The following is a 17,552-nucleotide window of genomic DNA, read 5'->3' on the forward strand; positions in this document are numbered from 1 at the left end:
TTATTGACGATTTCTTAAAGTCCAAGATTTAGAAACATAAATAAAACACTGTCAAGTATGAAGATAAACCTTTAACCTTTACCCTTCGCTCTTATCCTTTTCGCCTTATCTGCTATTCTATGTTTATATCAATTTAAAGGAAAAAAGTGTTTTATTTACTACTATAATGTTTCTAAATGTCACCTCAATACCAATACATCAATCTTTACCAACTGGCTGATGTATGACGTAGTGGCATACTTCTACAATTTGAGAAAATAGCAGAGAGAAACACTAAAGCAAAAAAGGAAAGAGAGAAGTTACGAGAATTTTATAAGCAAAAGGTGACAGTGTATGTGGAATCATTAACTCACACTGAGAAAAATCCATTATCCGGACAGCAATATATTATACAAATATACGGGATCCATATGTTTACTACGAAAATTTGTACGGGACATATGTTATCCCTATGCTACATATATACTACCTTTTCCCCTCTTAGATATTACATCATGCCACAGCAGGATGTCTGACATCTAACAGTCGTCCATATATTACATACGACACGTATGTTACATACGTCAGCTGTATGTTTTATACGTCCATCTGTATACGGGATCCTTACCGCCTATATACAGTTTTTTCTTTCATACGGAAAGTACGTATACTTGGAAGATTCATACGGAAAGTATTATAAAACATACGATTTTAGTTATACGTTTACTGCAGGGTGTTACATACAGTAGTACGTTAAGTCCAAAAACTACAAGATTTACGCATGTAACCTATGTTTTACGTACGCCACACATACTTTTCTCTGTGTAAGACTTGAATGCATTGATGTTCCTCTCTTAAAATTGGAGATATGTACATAGGACCACCCTTAAATGTGGGAATTGTCAAAACACAAAATTTGCTAAACGTTCTCTAGGACTGAAATACAATTTTGTCAATTTGTGTGATTCTGCTTATCCCTTTCTACGGGTTAACAATTACCAACATATTCATATTATCACGTGGTCGGTTATTGACCTAATTTATCATCTTATCATGAGGCTTTACTAGAACATATTCCTATATGACTGAGTACCGGGTCAATTCTCTTTTCATAAGACAGAGATACATTGATGCAATCCTCTTAAATTTCGGGATGGGTACATTGGCCCAACCAGGGGCGGGTCCAGGACGAACTTCTGGGGGGGGGCGGATGGTCGTAATACTGCTACGTATAGCTACTTTTAAGAGTTCTCGGCTGGGTTTTATTTATATATAAAATAAGAAAGTTTCCTCTTCTGGAAGGGACGATCGCCCCTCCTGGATCCGCCCCTGGGCCCAACCTTTAAAGTTTGGATCCTAATGTATTTTTATGGGTAAAAAATATCAGAAGAACAAAATTTGAGTTTTTTTTTTAAACTTCTATATCCTTTCTGACAAGGTTTTATCTGGATGAGTGCAAAGGTCGATTCTTTTTCATAGAACATGCTTTCGCATTAACTTTAGAATGGGACCTCTTACATTTGGAAATTGTCATTTACGTATATTGACAAATGTTCTCTAGAATTTGAATACATACATACATACATATATATATATATAATTTGATTAGTTTTACTTATTCACATCTATGTGTATAAACAAGAATTTTAGGAATGATCCAAATAATGGATCAAAAGATTGTGATCTTGGCCAAGGATTTTTGGAATGATCCAAACAAAATGGATCAAAAGATTACGATCTTGAACAATAATTAGTTTTTGGATCAGAGGCCACAAAAATTTTTGGACGGAACCTAAATCAAGTTTTCGTAATTTTTGCGGAATAAGCACATCATATTGACCAGGGAAGGGTCCGAATGGGGCACTCGAGTTACCGAACGACATGTATCAGATATGAAAAAGAGTGTAAAACTATGTACATATGCAAATTTATAGCGGCTGAAGGCAACATGGAAAAGGATGAGAGCCGAAAGAAATATTGCCGACCATAGGGCCCAGTAACAGAGAAAGCTAAGGAATCACTCGTTCCGCTCGCGAATGGCCTCAGAAATGAAGCTAAATGTTTAGAAGTAGATGCATAAGATCTGCTATATATAACGAACATCATCGCCGCCATATTGAAGGTGGCCATCTTGAATTTGGATTCATAGTATAAAAGATAAAGTGGGTCATGTGGCATATGAAATAGCACTGAAATTTTACCAGTGATACATTGGTGTTAACCATTCTGTAGTAACTATTGAGAGTTGACAAGTAACATGCAAATAGGACGCATGTAAATTCTGTGATAGTCTCACTAGTATGACGCAAAAGTTAGAGCTCGGGGAACTCTGGTTTGTATACAGATCAAAGGAAAAGTGTGTTTACATGCATAATAGTTGCAGAATAGTAACGGAAAGATGGTCATCACAGACAGAGAAAGAAGAGACCAAAAGTGAGTCCGTGCTACCTACACTGAGAAAAATCCGTTCTCCGGACAGCGGCATATTGTACAAATATACAGTATCCTCTTCTTACTATAGAAATCAGTACGGAGCATACGTTATCCGTATGCTACATAGGCACTCCCCTTAGATGTTACATCATGCCGTTGCAGGATGTCTGACATCTAACAGTTTTCCGCATATCACATACATATACTTATGATACCGTCGTCGGCTATATGTTATATACGCCCATTTGTATGTGATATCCTGACCGCCTACATTGTTTCATACAGAAAGTATGTATAGATGGAACACTTATACAGAAAGTATTATAAAATATGCGTTTTCAGTTATACGTCTGCTGTACGTTAAGTCCAAAAACTACAGGAATTATGCATGTAACCTATCTTTTTAAGTACGCCACCTACATTTTTTTTCTCAGTGTACTGTGTGTTCTGTTTGCAGACAGAAAATACGCGTGAAAGATTAGTTAACATCTGTGTTATCAGTGAAGTAGTCAAGTAAGATAGAGTGGTTGGTAGGAAGGTTAATGTGCCCTTGATCGGTGGGCCACTGTTGAGGAAGTGCTAGAAAAAGACAAGGTATATTCTAATTCATCATATTGAAAAGTTATTTCTTCTTGTGGGCATGAATAAGAATCCCCAGGTAGTTGTAACATTATTAGTGTTTGAGTTTGGGATGTGCGACAATAATCCCTGTGCAGATCAGAAATGTGGTTTTTAGTGAATATTGATACAGTGGTCGAAGCGTGTCAGTTGAGGACGAGAGAGTGATAATAGCAGTCACAGTGACCCTCGGGAAGAAACTGGTGTAACGGACGCGTTAATGCATGCTCGAAAATATAGTAATTCCGACCAGAATAATAAGTAATCCTACGTTCCATCCCTACCTAATAAGGAGCCTATAAAACATACGAAGCTAACAGTTAGAAAACATGCATTACTACTGGATGGAGACAGAAAAAACTTTAGATAAAAGAAGAAAAGTGTCATCTGTGTTTTCACGCTACAAGTTTTTGCCCCTTCGTAACTTTGAACGAAACCGAAACAAAGTGTCTGTGAGAAAAATAAACGATGAGGTATTACAAGTTTGAAGAGAACGCGGGTCATGTATGGAATACGTATGATCGGACAATTAAAATATCAGTGATGCATATTAAAAAAAAAAAAGACATCGATCCAATGAGCACTCTTCAAATAAAAGCATCTTTATCTTGGGTTAAAAAAAAACTAACTAAAAACATAGCAATACGTATTGTGTCACGAAATATTACTCATTCAGTGTCCAAAATAACGAAAGATGGTCATGAGTTACTTCAAATTACAGAGAAGTTTGTTGCTGAAACAAATTCTACGATTGTAAAAGAAAACCTCAATTTTAACAGAAAGCCAGATTTTCAACAGATCAAAGTAGATTCGACAAAGAAATGCATTCAGGCAGGACACTGGTAAATAAAGATTGTCAAACGAGTGTATTGTGGCATAGGATCAACGACAGCAGTTACGCACTCGTATATGATAATGTCCATTATATCAATGGGTGGATAACTCTCATCGCCATTATTCCTAATATACGCTGAATCTACGGGTAAATTCCCTGTAAAGATGCCTGATACCCCTTCGATATAAAAGCATTTGCTAGAAAATCAGCAAATATGTGCAAGGGTGGTTGAATTTTTCTTTGTTCAGGAAATATTTTGGCCATATGTGCATGATAATCTTCATAACGAGGAACTACATAATTTATACGGTTTACCCAACATTGTTAGGGTCGTCAGGTCTAGGAGGCTTAGGTGGGCGGGTCATGTAGTTAGGATGGAAGAAAGTAGAAACGCTTTCAAAGTCTTGACTGGAAGACCAATCGGAAAACGACCATTAGGAAGACCTAGGCGCAGATGGAAGGACAATATTAAAATGGATCTCGCAGAGATTGGAATACAAAGTAGAAACTGGATGCAGTTAGCTAAGAATAGAAGTCAGTGGAGAGCTTTTGTGAACGCGGCATTGAACCTCCGGGTTCCATAAGCCATAGAGTTAGTTAGTTAGTTAGTGCATGATAATCCCATATTGCTGTTGTTTGATTCGTGGTTTTGTAACAGCGATAAACTTATGAATTCCACTGTTCCGGATAATATATAGTTTCCGAAGAAACTGATACCTTCTAAATGCACCGGACATATTCAACCTCTCGACGTTGCATTCTTTCGCACATGAGGTATATCAAGGACGCTGCCTTACATATTGATGGGTTTCATGTACGGTATCGTGACAACTTCATATGTCTCGAAGCGTTTACGCACTACCAGTTTAGTGCTCCCCAGTTCACGAATTTCATTAAATATACCTTTTACATGGCTGGATATCTTGAAGAGCACCTGGAAAAATTCCAGACTCCAATGTATTTTTGTTTTGGTTATGAAACGTAATCGGATTGTTAGTAGCATCAGTGTGATAATCAATGTTTCATCAGGTGTGGACATTGTGAACAGCTCTTGTGTTTTCATCACACTCTTATAGATACTCTTCAGATCAACTGCCCTTCATAGATTGGTATGTACCTTTATCACTATACTTGCTTATGCGATGATATATGTTGCTTTCTTTGAGAAGAATCGTGTCATAATTGTACCTGTAATCCCCAGCCCTCCTTTGTGTCGGGTGTCTTAACGTAACAACAACAGTCCATCTTTAACAGTACAACATTACCAGCTCTTTGCGTGTGCAAACACTCTTTGTAATTTTTTCTCTAGATGTGCATCGTGCACTAACATTATTCCGACAGGTTACTTCAAAGTTTGTTGAAATATTTTCTCACGATTTTTTTTGTTACTTCTTAACTCTCAATAAAGTTACTACAAAATGGTTGATATTTATGAATTCCTGGTAAAATTACAGTGCTATTTCATGTGTCACATGACCCATTTCTCTTTTACACTGTGAATCCGAATTCAAAATGGTCACTCAATATGACGGACATGACGTTCATTACATATCGCAGATCTTATCATGCATCCACTACTAAACACTTAACCTTAATTTCTGTGGCCATTCATGCGTAGAACGACTGATTCCTTAGATTTATCTATGCTGGACCTTACAGTCGACCATATTTCTTCCGGCTTTCCTGCTTTTCCATGTTGCCCTTTGCCGCTATAAATTTGCATACGTTCATAGTTTCACACCCTCTTTCATGTCTGATATATGTCGTTTGGCAACTCGAGTGCTCCATTCGGACCCTTCCCTGGTGAATAAATTGTTGGTTTGTTTGGCTGTACTATATGTAGTTCTCAAAATATGGGGCGTACAAAAAATGTTTGATTGTATGAAATATATTGAATTTTTTGGATCAGGGGCCACAAAATTTTTGAACGGCAAATAGATCGAGTTTTCTTTCTTTTTCGGAATAAGCACATCATACTGAGTAAATTGTTACTTTTGGTTTGGCTACACTATATGTAGTTCTCGAGATATAAGGATTACAAGAAAATTTTTGCCTGAAATATATTGGATCTTTTGATCCAAAAATATCAAAAATACATTGTTAAATTAACACTCGATATTTGGCGGGAAATTTAAAAACTTTGGCTGGAAAAAATTAATTAGCATAAGACGCAAATTTTGAATGTACTTGATCACTACGATACATTCTTAAAACAAGTTAAGCGAGACTTGTCCAGAAACGCCCGACAACCATTTGGCATGCCAGTGAGTAGAGATGTGGAGAAGACAAAAGTTGAGGTTGTCCTGTCTCGAAATTATGTTGTGAAGGCAATGTGTTATCACAGATATTGTATCTGTTTCTTTGTATAACTGCTCTGACTCATGTGGAACTTCGTATCGGGAATCCTGTGTCATCTCGTCTCATGTACAACCTTGCCAGCGACAGTGGTCACTCTTCAATTGTAGCTTAAGGAGTTCATGGTTCTTGGTTAAAATAAGTCGACACTAAGAAAGGAAGTTCGGGAGAAAACGCTCGTCTGCAGAGAAACTAAGCATGCCATTTGAAGGACCAATTCATGCTGATTACAACAAACTAATAAAATTTCTGTACGGTGGAGAACTATTCAAGAGATTCAACTTGAAAGTTTTAATGAAGAAATTAGTATATGCACATATACAACGTTAAGTACAACATCATTAGCAATGAATATTGACATACGATTTGAAATCTTTGAAATGAAATGAACCCCGAGAAAACCCACGAGCACAGTGTTTGTCCACCACAAAGTCCACACGGCGCAAGCTGGGATCGAACCAGGGACCGCAAGCACCGGAGGTAAACGCTCTACCACTGAGAAACCGCGCCCCCGATTTGAAATCTATCGGAAGTAGCAGAAAAAGCTGTTTTGCAATAACTAACGGATATGTTAGTTAAAATTAGTCATTATACTGTTGACAATAATGATAGGTTAGATATGAATATTGATCACTGTTGTTCTTCTGTTCTATGAAGAAATGACGCAGCCAAAAGACTTCCTTACACCATGAATATTTTACATGTGTAATAGCATTGCATCCGTCAAGGGAAAGCTCTCATGACCAACGCGAAAAGCAAATTCGACAGATGATTCAAAAGGTATATAACTTGTTCTGCAACTTGTCTTGTGGAACGCACACTGAAACAATCCAGTGTATTGCGGTGATCAGAACTGAATCATTAGCACGGTACGAAATTTATTTGATGGTTTCATTCGTACATCATAACGTCCGGATGAAAAAAGTATATGTACAGATCTCCTGCCATAATCTTTGATTGGTCGAAATCAAAACACATCAAATGGTTATACAAATCGTGTGAAAATAGTGCATTTAACGTTGAGTCTCTCGAAAAGATCTTAACCGTACAGGAATTTTATTAGCTTGTTATGATAGGTATCAATTGATCTTCCAAACGGCATGCTTAATTTCTCCGCAGGCGAGTGCTTTTTCCCGAACTTCCCTTGTCAGGAATGCGTGTCAATAGCGCAGCATTCAGGAAACGTCATCGAATGGTTGACTGAGGCAGGTCCACAAATATTGTCGTGCTCTAATGTTGAGCTAATATTGTGGGCGAAGATATACAAGCCTCATGGCCATGTGAAAAAGATGTGTGTCGTCTAGTGATGTGGTCGTATTGCGAAGCCCCCTCCCTGATCGTTAGTGCATACGACTCATTTCTTCCAAACACGCTCTACTGTTGTGGTGGCATCCCATTTACACGCAACAATTTTTCGGTAGGTGAATAGTGTTTCCGTAGACTGGGCATGTTGCCTGGTTTGAACACAGTTATCTCTTCGTATTGTACCCTTTGACGCAGACAAGACATGGTTATGTTTGCCCATACATTTTGTTCTCTTGCCCATGCACTATCGGAGACTGGTTATGTTGCCTGGTTCGAACCCTTGGCACAGACAAGACATAGTGATCGAGCCCGGACCACGCGGACATGAATCCAACGCTGTAACCACTAGACTATAGTGTCCCCAGTTTCTTCGAAAATATGAGCCAAAATTTGACCGCCCATATCACGGAAATTAAGGCATGCACAACACAATGTTTCATACGCTTATACACAGACCAGTCAGAACATTATGACCAACTGCAGAATATCTGATACGTCCATCTTTTGCTAGGAGGAAAACAGCAATGCGGTTTGATATGGAGTGAATGAGACCTTGGTTAGGTGGATGGAGGCATGGCGCACGACGTCTGCACACACAAGCTACTTAAATTCTAGAAATTCCTTGTAAGAGTCGATGAGCTCGGAGTGGAAGGTGTTCAATTAGGTTATGATCGAGTGAGTTTGGATGGAGGCCATGGCAGCAATTGAAATTCATTCTTCAAACTACTGAAGCACAACGTTGGTTTTGTGACAAGGAATGTTGTCTTGCTGAAAGGTTCTTCCCAGCTGGAAATATGACCAACACGAAGGGATTCACGTGATCAGCAATGACCTGCCAAAAGTTAGGGGTCATCATTGTACCCTCTACACGAACTACCGGACCCAGGATGACCACATAAAAGTTCCTCAAATCATAATGTAACCACCACCGGGCTATTATCATGCGTGGACGCCTCAAGCAGCTATAAATCTTGAAGACGACGGACTCTGACCTAACCTTCGAAGTGATAGAAGCAGTATCGTGATTCATAGGACTATCTAACGATGTGCTATTGCTCTGCGTTCCAGTGACGACGGATAGTGTCTATTCCAGTCATTGTCAATGATGCAGCGTGGTTAACATTGGTACACGTGTGGAACGTTGACAGCAGAGGCCCATATCTACTGTCAACTGTGTGGTCAGAGACAATCATACTTTTTATACTGTTAAAGTATGCTACGAACTATGCCTCAGTTTGCGCTCTACCCTAAGCTACCAATCTTCCACATAAGGAAAGCTTGTCTTTGTAGACATTTTTGGTGAAATACATTCTGTCAAGAAAGTACTGGGAATTGTGCATTTACAAAGGCCAATGAAAGGGAGCATAGAAATTTTTCCTGTCTTACGTTAGCACAACTGTCCTCTACGCTCTGGCGGAGTTTGAGTGCCATCTGTCAGTTAGTTTGTTTACAGTGTTCCATTTCTTAGTTTATCGTAAGTGTGTGGGCGAATTTTACAATGAATAAAGCTATCGAACAAAGAATATGTCTGAAATTTTGCGTTGCAAGTGGAATTACGTTTGCAGAAGCGCTGAAAATGTTACATAAGGCTTACGGTGAATCGACTTGTCAGAAACACGTGCGTATAAGTGGTACAGTGCATCTAGAAGCTGTTTAGAGGTTGTGGGAGATTTACCTTGCTCTAGTCAACCATCAACGTCTTCAACAACACTAAAGTAAAGAAAATTGTTACTAAAAATCGTCCTTTAAGTCTGAAAGAGATAGCTGCTGAAATTTGTCTCACGAATCAATTCGTACCATTTTAAATGATTGTTTGGGCATGGAAATATGTTGCCGCTGTACTAATTCCGACGCACCATCTCACAAAGCTATCATTGGGAACTAATTTCTGACCAAACACTCAACAAATCTTCTCGAACAACTACCGTACTCCCCTGATCTGGCACCGACTGACTTTTTTCTTCTTCCAAAACCCAAATTACCACTTCGATGCACCCGTTTTCAGTCGATACAAGACATAAAATAGAATTCGCTGCGAGTACTGAAGTCAATTCCGGAAAACGCGTTTCAAAAATGTTCTTGACGATTGGATTATTCATTGGCATAAGTGTATTATTTCGGAAGAGGCCTACTTTGAAGGTGATACAATAAATTTGGATGAATAATGCATATTTTGTGTTTTACTGGCCAATTCCCGGTACTTTCTCGACAGAATATACACCGTGGGGTGAGGTTCGACGTTCGTTTGCACAAATACCAGAAACAGACGAAGTTTTAAAAAAATGCACAAAACGTGCTAATTTTTGGGCAAGAATTAGAGAGTCAAAGTTAGGAGCTGTGTTGGTGGATGAAGGTAATACTCATATCGGAAGTGGTAGAAATTCACCATTTTTAGTTTTAACGTTGATCACTACAGATACAAGCGTGCACCCAGAAATTGTTATTGGTGTGAGTGATCCAAAGTTTGGGTGTAGTCCAATATTAAAGACAATAGGTTTAAGTGGTATTGAACCGGGCTTAATCTACGACCGAAATGATGATAAGCAATTGTTAGGTAAAGTGAAAGAAGTGACATTAGTTCGAGGATGTAGATGAGTGTAGGGAAACCTTCGTGGTAGCTATTACCCACAGCCGCCATCTTGATATCCGCTATATTGGATTTAGTTCAAATTTCTTAAATGGAAAAGTAGTTTTGTTCAATGAAAATAACTGACCACCCACCTCTCTTTGAAAAGTCCTATATCCTTACCTATAGTCGAAATTATACCCAACCAATGGACATGTTAGTACTTCAATTGTGTTCCTTATTTAGACCAAAATTATTGAACTTACTTTCTAAGGATGGTTACCAGAATATCGCCATCTAAAGCAAGATGGATGGCCAAGATTGTTTTGAACAAGTCTGTATATGTGCGATACATTAAGGAAAACTAGAATTTCCTCAAAAATATAACAGTAAAGTCTTTTTATTGCTTTTGAAATTCGTAGAAATTAAAAAAAAAAACTATTGCTACTTACAGTGTGGAAAATCAACAAAGGAAATATTTGAAATGAAAAATGAAATGAAATTTTCAAGTTTAACATCTCATGGTTTGCCTTTGGGTAAAGCTAGACGGATGATTAACCCTTTGGGGATCCCATGGTACAATCTGTACCATACGGGGTGTTTCATGGTACATTGCGTTATAACTCTCCTATTTGAGCTTTTTCGTCCGTTTTCTTTTGTTTTTGTTTTTGTTTTTGTTTTTCAAGTCCAGAGGCATTGCAGAAGACATTACGTATGGTTTCACACCTTCCTGCGTGGAGACATAGGAGTTGATGACGTCATAATTCTAAAATATATATTTTCGTGTAATATTTTTTTTTGGGGGGGGGGTTTATGTAAAGTATTTTTGGCGGGCTTATTTTTGCACGTAGAAGATTGAAATTTTGCACAAACATTCAGTCCACCGAGTAGTATTTACCAGATTTTTTTTCAGATTTCTGCGTTAAAACAGGGGGGAGCCAGAGGGGCTAAAAGTTGAAAAAAGAGATATTTTTATCCAAAAAGTCCAGTTTTTCCTCATTTTCCCGCCTTAGATACATGGTGGAGACACGTGAGTCATACCGTCTGAAAGGCAGTTCTATTCTGAAGAGAATGATGTGCGACAAATGGCCCTAGGGTAATTAGGGAAGTGTCAGGGAATTTTTATCAAAATATACTTCTATATAGGGGAATTTTGGACATTTTCGGTATTATTTCTTGCGGGCTTATTTTTGCACCTAGAAGATTGAAGTTGTGCAAAAGCATTCAGTCCACCGAGTAGTATTTACCAGATTTTTTCAGGTTTCTGCGTTAAAACAGGGGGGCACAGAGGGCTAAACGTTGGAAAAGGGAAACTTTTACCAAAAATCTCTTTCACGGGATTTTCCCGCATTAGATACATGATGGGGACAAGTGAATGGTACCGCCTTAAAGACAGTTCAATTTAAAAGAGAATGATAGGCGAAACATGACCCTAGGGTAATTAGGTATGTCTCAGGGAATGTTTAAAAATTTCCCTCTGTATACGGGAATATGGGACATTGTCGGTATATTTTTTTGGCGGGCTTACTTTTGCAGCTGGAAAATTGGAATTGTGCATAAACATTCAGCCCACCGAGTAGTATTTACCAGATTTTTCAGATCTCTGCGATAAAACAGGGGGGTCCAGGGGGGCTAAATGTTGAAAAAAAGGATATTTTTACCCCAAAAATCCGGTTTTTCCTCATTTTCCCGCCTTAGATACATGATGGAGACACGTGAGTCATACCGCCTGAAACGCAGTTCTATTCTGAAGAGAATGATGGGCGAAACATGACCCTAGGGTAATTAGGGATGTCTCAGGATTTTTTTTTACCTGAGATCATGGTGTTTTACGGTAATTTGGGGCATGGTGGGAATTCCTGATAAAATTTCTCCCGCCCTTAGTATTCAAGATAGAAACTTGACATTTGGCACACACATTCAGTATACCAAATATTATTCATCATATTTTTTTTAGATGGCTACGTTTACACCGGGCCGCTCCAGAGAGGCCCAAAGTGCAAGGAAAAAATTCCCCTCCAAAATTTTCCTTTGACATCATTTTTCCCGCTTCTGGTATATGGTATGATCATGCAAGTAGTACCATTTGAAAGCCAGCTCTATTCTCAAGATAATGAGGTATCAACCATGATCCTAGGATAAATACTGACGATGCAGTAGCTGCTTGACTGAAAGTCTAAAAAATAGCCCAAAAACCCCGGATCCGGAAAGTGTTAAGGCAAGCGAATGATAATGGAACAATTGGTAGAATGAGAACGTGCAAGGAAACGGGAACAATTGGTAGAATGAGAACGTGCAAGGAAACGGGAATAAATTGAGAAAACCTACGAACACGATGTTGTCCACCACAAACTTACTTTCCCGGGGATCGAACCAGGGACCCCACGCAAAATTAGTAAGCGCTCATAAGTAAAGAGATATTTGGTTCAGCATGCTTGTGTGACGACAATCGTGACAGATTGAATGTGCTAATATCGGATGATCCTGAATTACATAATGTGTTCCACTTGGTTCCCCCTTCAACACGGATACATGTTTGTATCCGACGAAAAAAAATTGCATGAACACGTAACGAAACCATTGGGGTGATAAATGAACAAATATAGAAGGAAGTTTCCATCAGTAATTTTAGCACGATGAAGCTCCACCCCATTATGGACGTTATGTTACCAAGTGGCTCAACAATTTCCAGCGCATTGGATTGGGAGGCTTAGCCCGGTGAAGTGGCCTCCACGGTCACCTAATCTTTCACTTCTGGATTCTCTTCTATGAGGATACTTGAAATCCATTCTGCATTCAATTAAAATTCGTGATGTGGATCGCCTTGAGAATCAGATTATTGAGGCCTCTGTATCTATCACACCAGAGGTTTGTCACACGTTCATGCAAACGTTTTTCGTCGGATATAAACATGTATACATGTCGAAGGAAATCATATGGAACATATTATGTAATGTAGGAATTAGTTTTCCCTGTTTTCCGATCGTATAATATTCAAACTGTCATGATTATCAACAAGGATATTGTACAAAATTCTTTTTTGTTGATTGTACACAATGCAAGTGGCAATAAAAGCTTTATATCTAGGATTTCCATTATACCGACTTCACCTTTGTGTTTGTGAAGAAATAGTAGCTTCCTTTCATGTATTGCATACGAATTTTCTATTTAAGAAAGAGTGCGGCCAAGTTTAGCCCCAATTTCATCTCCCCATGAATTTGCCCTAATGCGACTACAATCGATAGTTTCCGATCCGTAGAACACGCCTGTGAAGAAAACAGAGTAGTCAGATGCTCCGTTTCTGAGATATCGCGTTCCAAAGGTGTGGGATGCCACGAGATGGCGCCAGCATCGAGGTTAAGATCGACGTGGCACTCTAGTTTATGAAACCCAATCAGAAACATCCTCATCATCGGAAGCATTTTCAATGCGAAAAGAAAAGTTGGACAATCGATGACTGGGCACAACAAACTCATGGTTTTGGCTGAGAGAAGTACCAAATAATGGTGGCCACGTGTGAACAACATCCTACTGTACGTGTTCCAGACTCGCATGTACAGCAGTACGCAATGATTGCCGCTCTACCTGCCTTCGCCTTGTCCGTCAGCACAAACATGTAGTGTTCGGTTGGATTGCGATATCTCGACTTCATTTTTGCCTTGACCAGAATAAGTTCCGCAACGTCGAAGTGGCTCAAATCAATCTGAGCACCAAGCCCGGCGCTTGTTCAACAACGACTTGATCAACGAGTTTAATACGATATGGAGTTATGTCTGTGACCGCTATAACGTGTTAGCTTCACACTTTATACAAATACCCTCGGGACGTGAAGAGGTTATCTCGGTACTGGTGCCATCTCGTGGCATCCCACACCTTTGGAAGGCGATATCGCAAGAACGGTGCATCTAACCACTCTGATCCCTTGACAGGCGAGTTCTATGCATGGGTTCTATCCCTTGGAATCAAGTTCGGGCAAATTCATGGCGAGATTAAATTGGGGCTCCAGGCTAATGCATTGTTGGCCGCACTCTTTGGGGTATATCTAATATGGCGGATATCGAGGTGGCGGCTGTAGTTGAAAACCACTCCGACAGGTGTCCCCTCACCCGTAATTATCATATAGGCCTACATTCTCAAACTAAGATTATCTGTTCTATTTTTCGAATTAGTCCCAGAAGCAACAGTCCTATTAGCGACAGGAACTGTTATCTGTCCTATGAGCGACCGATTCATTTACATTGAGATGATGGAAGATGATATGATTCCATCTCATAAAATATGTTTGCCTCTGGCGTTATTAGCGCCCGAACAACCTTGGTATGAAATATGTTCGTGCCATTGATGCTGTTTGTCAAATATATTTTTCCTCTACTGTGAGTGCAAATAAAACTTATTTTAATTTTGAGTTAGATTTGACATAAAAAATTTCAAATAACTTAACGAGACAACAGGGATATTTCCATGAAAAGTATATTAATAAAGGTAAAACAATCCAAAAGGTAAACAAACTCTTTAAACTACCGTCCCCCCTATTGTAAGCTACTAAAACGTAAACTAATTGCTTAATTTGCCTTCCTCCCTTGTTTTGACTTATACATAAAAGCTTGTTGTGAAGCAATCTGAAATGATCCCTTATAACTTGACGAACTGTAAAGTCCTGCGAGAGATTTGTAACTTGTGTAAAAATTTCTTCGAATACACCGTGTTTTTAGATTTCTTTGATATCCTCAAATGGTGAACACCTTTTTTCCATGGGCACCCGATAGGAAGGCAGGGGTCCCCCCTGGCTCACAAAAAATGTATACGTAATATAGCAAACCACGTATATTAAATACCAAATATACCAGACGTGATACAGCAACCATGGAGATGCCCTTCCCTAGAAAATTTTCTTCGGGCGCCCCTACTTCTTTCTGATTTATTTCTTATGCCATACACATATTCAAGCTAAACTTATGCTCCGTATCATTTTAAAATGACAGAATCATAGACAAAGGCGGAGCTACTATAAATATTTAGTTAGTTTTCCCCTTGATAGAGTCACTGTATTCATATAAATTAATTCAAAAATATACTATTAGGAAAAACGTATAAAAGATTGTTAATATAATGAGAGCATTCTCACGTATTAAATTCAGGTAGAGAGAAATTTTTCATAATACATTTTGTTAGGTTCTAAATCACATTAGCAAAAAACAAGTTAAAGAAGAGAGAACCTTATCTTCTTCCATTATCTTAGTATCAACAAATCGGTGACTCATAGGGCAGTTAACAGATCGATTCGGTTGCTCATGGGACAGTTAACAGTTCCTGTCGCTAATAGGACTGTCGCAAGTGGGAAGGCACCTATTTTTCTTAATAAATGTACTCTTGACTTGTGGGACACCCTGTAGATTGTTATTATAAGTTAGGAAAGAATATATATAAAATGAAATCTTTAATTTAACGTCCGGTGATTGTGCAATTTAGGCTAAGGGAGACAGATGGTTAACGAAAGTGAATAATGATGGAAGAATTGGAGAATGATAATGTGAGAGGAAACGGAAGTACCTCGAGAAAACCCACGGACACGATGTTGTCCACCACAAACTTACTTGGACTGGGATGAAACCAGGGACCTGGTACACCAGACGTAAGAGATCTATCTACCACATTTTTTAACTGTCTGAATTATTTTCTCTTTCTACCACTGAACAGAACACAGAAACAGACAGTTACAATTCTAAAAACTATCCCATGGGAAATCGAACCCGAGATCACTTACGCAAAAGGCGCACGCGCTAGCCACTAGATCAGCAGAGAGGGTTACCACTTAGCCACCGTGACCCACCCCCTTCAAGGATTTAAATTGGTTCTGTTCATATTTCATGTGCTGTGGCTTCTACATTGGAAAGATACGATTGCTTACTGACATAACATAAAGTTAATACATATATATAATACGAAATTTGCAACTTATGTATATACCTTCCGTATAATATAATATAGTCATTTGATATTTGTGTTTTGTGACATTAGTATCCCCTCCTATTCTCAATACATTACGCGAACAGACATAATGGACAATTGCGAAAAGGAAAAGACATCGATATCTACTCGTACACTGCCAAGAATTATTTTTACTCGTTTGCTCTACTTGTTTCTCATTGTTGCTCTTCGAGTGTAAAGATATGCTCGAGTTCATATATACCGCACATTGACCAGGGGACAGGACAGCCGAGTCGAGATTTAGTATTTTGACCAATGCAACAAAGCTTCGTACCGCATATTCACTCCAGCCATGCTAGATAAAAGGCCTCTCTAACGTTGTGATTGAGATACTCAGATGTCTCTCCTTCCTCCCTCTGCTAGTTGAGATAGAAGCCTCTTAGGCCGGCCGCATATTGAACAGAGCACAGGATAGCCGAGCCGAAGTAGAGCAATACAACAAAGCCTCGCATTCCATATTCACTCGAGGATGTATTAGATAAAAGACCTCTCTAACGTTGTAACTAAGACACATTGTCAATGCACTCAGGACTCCTTTTTTGCATCATCTCCTTCCCCCCTCTGCTACCTGAGATAGAAGCTTCTTAGGCTGGCCGCAAATTGACCAGAGGACAGGACAGCCGAACCAGGGAGAGCAATTCAACAAAGCCTCGCATTGCATATTCAGTTGAACATATGCTTGATAAAAGGCCTTTCCAACCCTGTAACTGTGGTATACAGTCGATGCTCTCAAGTCTCTTTCTCTGCCTTGGTTTGGCTGACTTTTTTCTGGTCAATATGAGTCAGCCCTTAACCAGATTGAAATTACTGACTTAGTGGGCACTTCTCTAGTACATATGGCCTCGGTTCGATTCTTGATGGTGAACATAATTTTCTGTATTAACCCAGAAACTTGAGGTTATGAATTCCATTTAACACAGTCAGAAATAGCGCAATCGAATCCAATGTGCTGACCATACACAGTCACCTTAAGAAAATATGCTTACTTTTGTAACCTAATGGAATACATTTGGAGATACTCGATCTATACAGAATGTCCAAAAGATCACTGCATTATGCACGCATGCTCGTACGTGAGATTTGATACGATCTGTAAACCAAATTACATTTATACCGGGTGTATCAAAAGTCCATAACGATAGGTCAACTCATGAGTAAGGATGTGAAATAAATGATAAGAAAAGAAAGTTGTTGGGACGAACTAGTTTTGGATCCAAATTGGTAGATTTTTTTTTCAATCCCACCAGCTGATTGGAATCCACACTGGTAAGGCGACCAATGTTAAATGAAAATTAAAAAAAAAAAAAAAAAAAACTTGTACTAAGTCATATGTGTACCAAGTTTGGGTGAAATTGATATGGTATTAACGAATTGTGGTGGAATATACATACACACATGTATCCATCAATCCATTTCTATATACAGGGTGTTTGAAAATAAACCGACACGTTTGAGAGACTGAAAATTTCTCGT

This window comes from Thermobia domestica, chromosome 17, assembly GCF_964235325.1.
Source record: "Thermobia domestica chromosome 17, izTheDome1.hap1.1, whole genome shotgun sequence".
NCBI lineage: Eukaryota > Metazoa > Arthropoda > Insecta > Zygentoma > Lepismatidae > Thermobia > Thermobia domestica.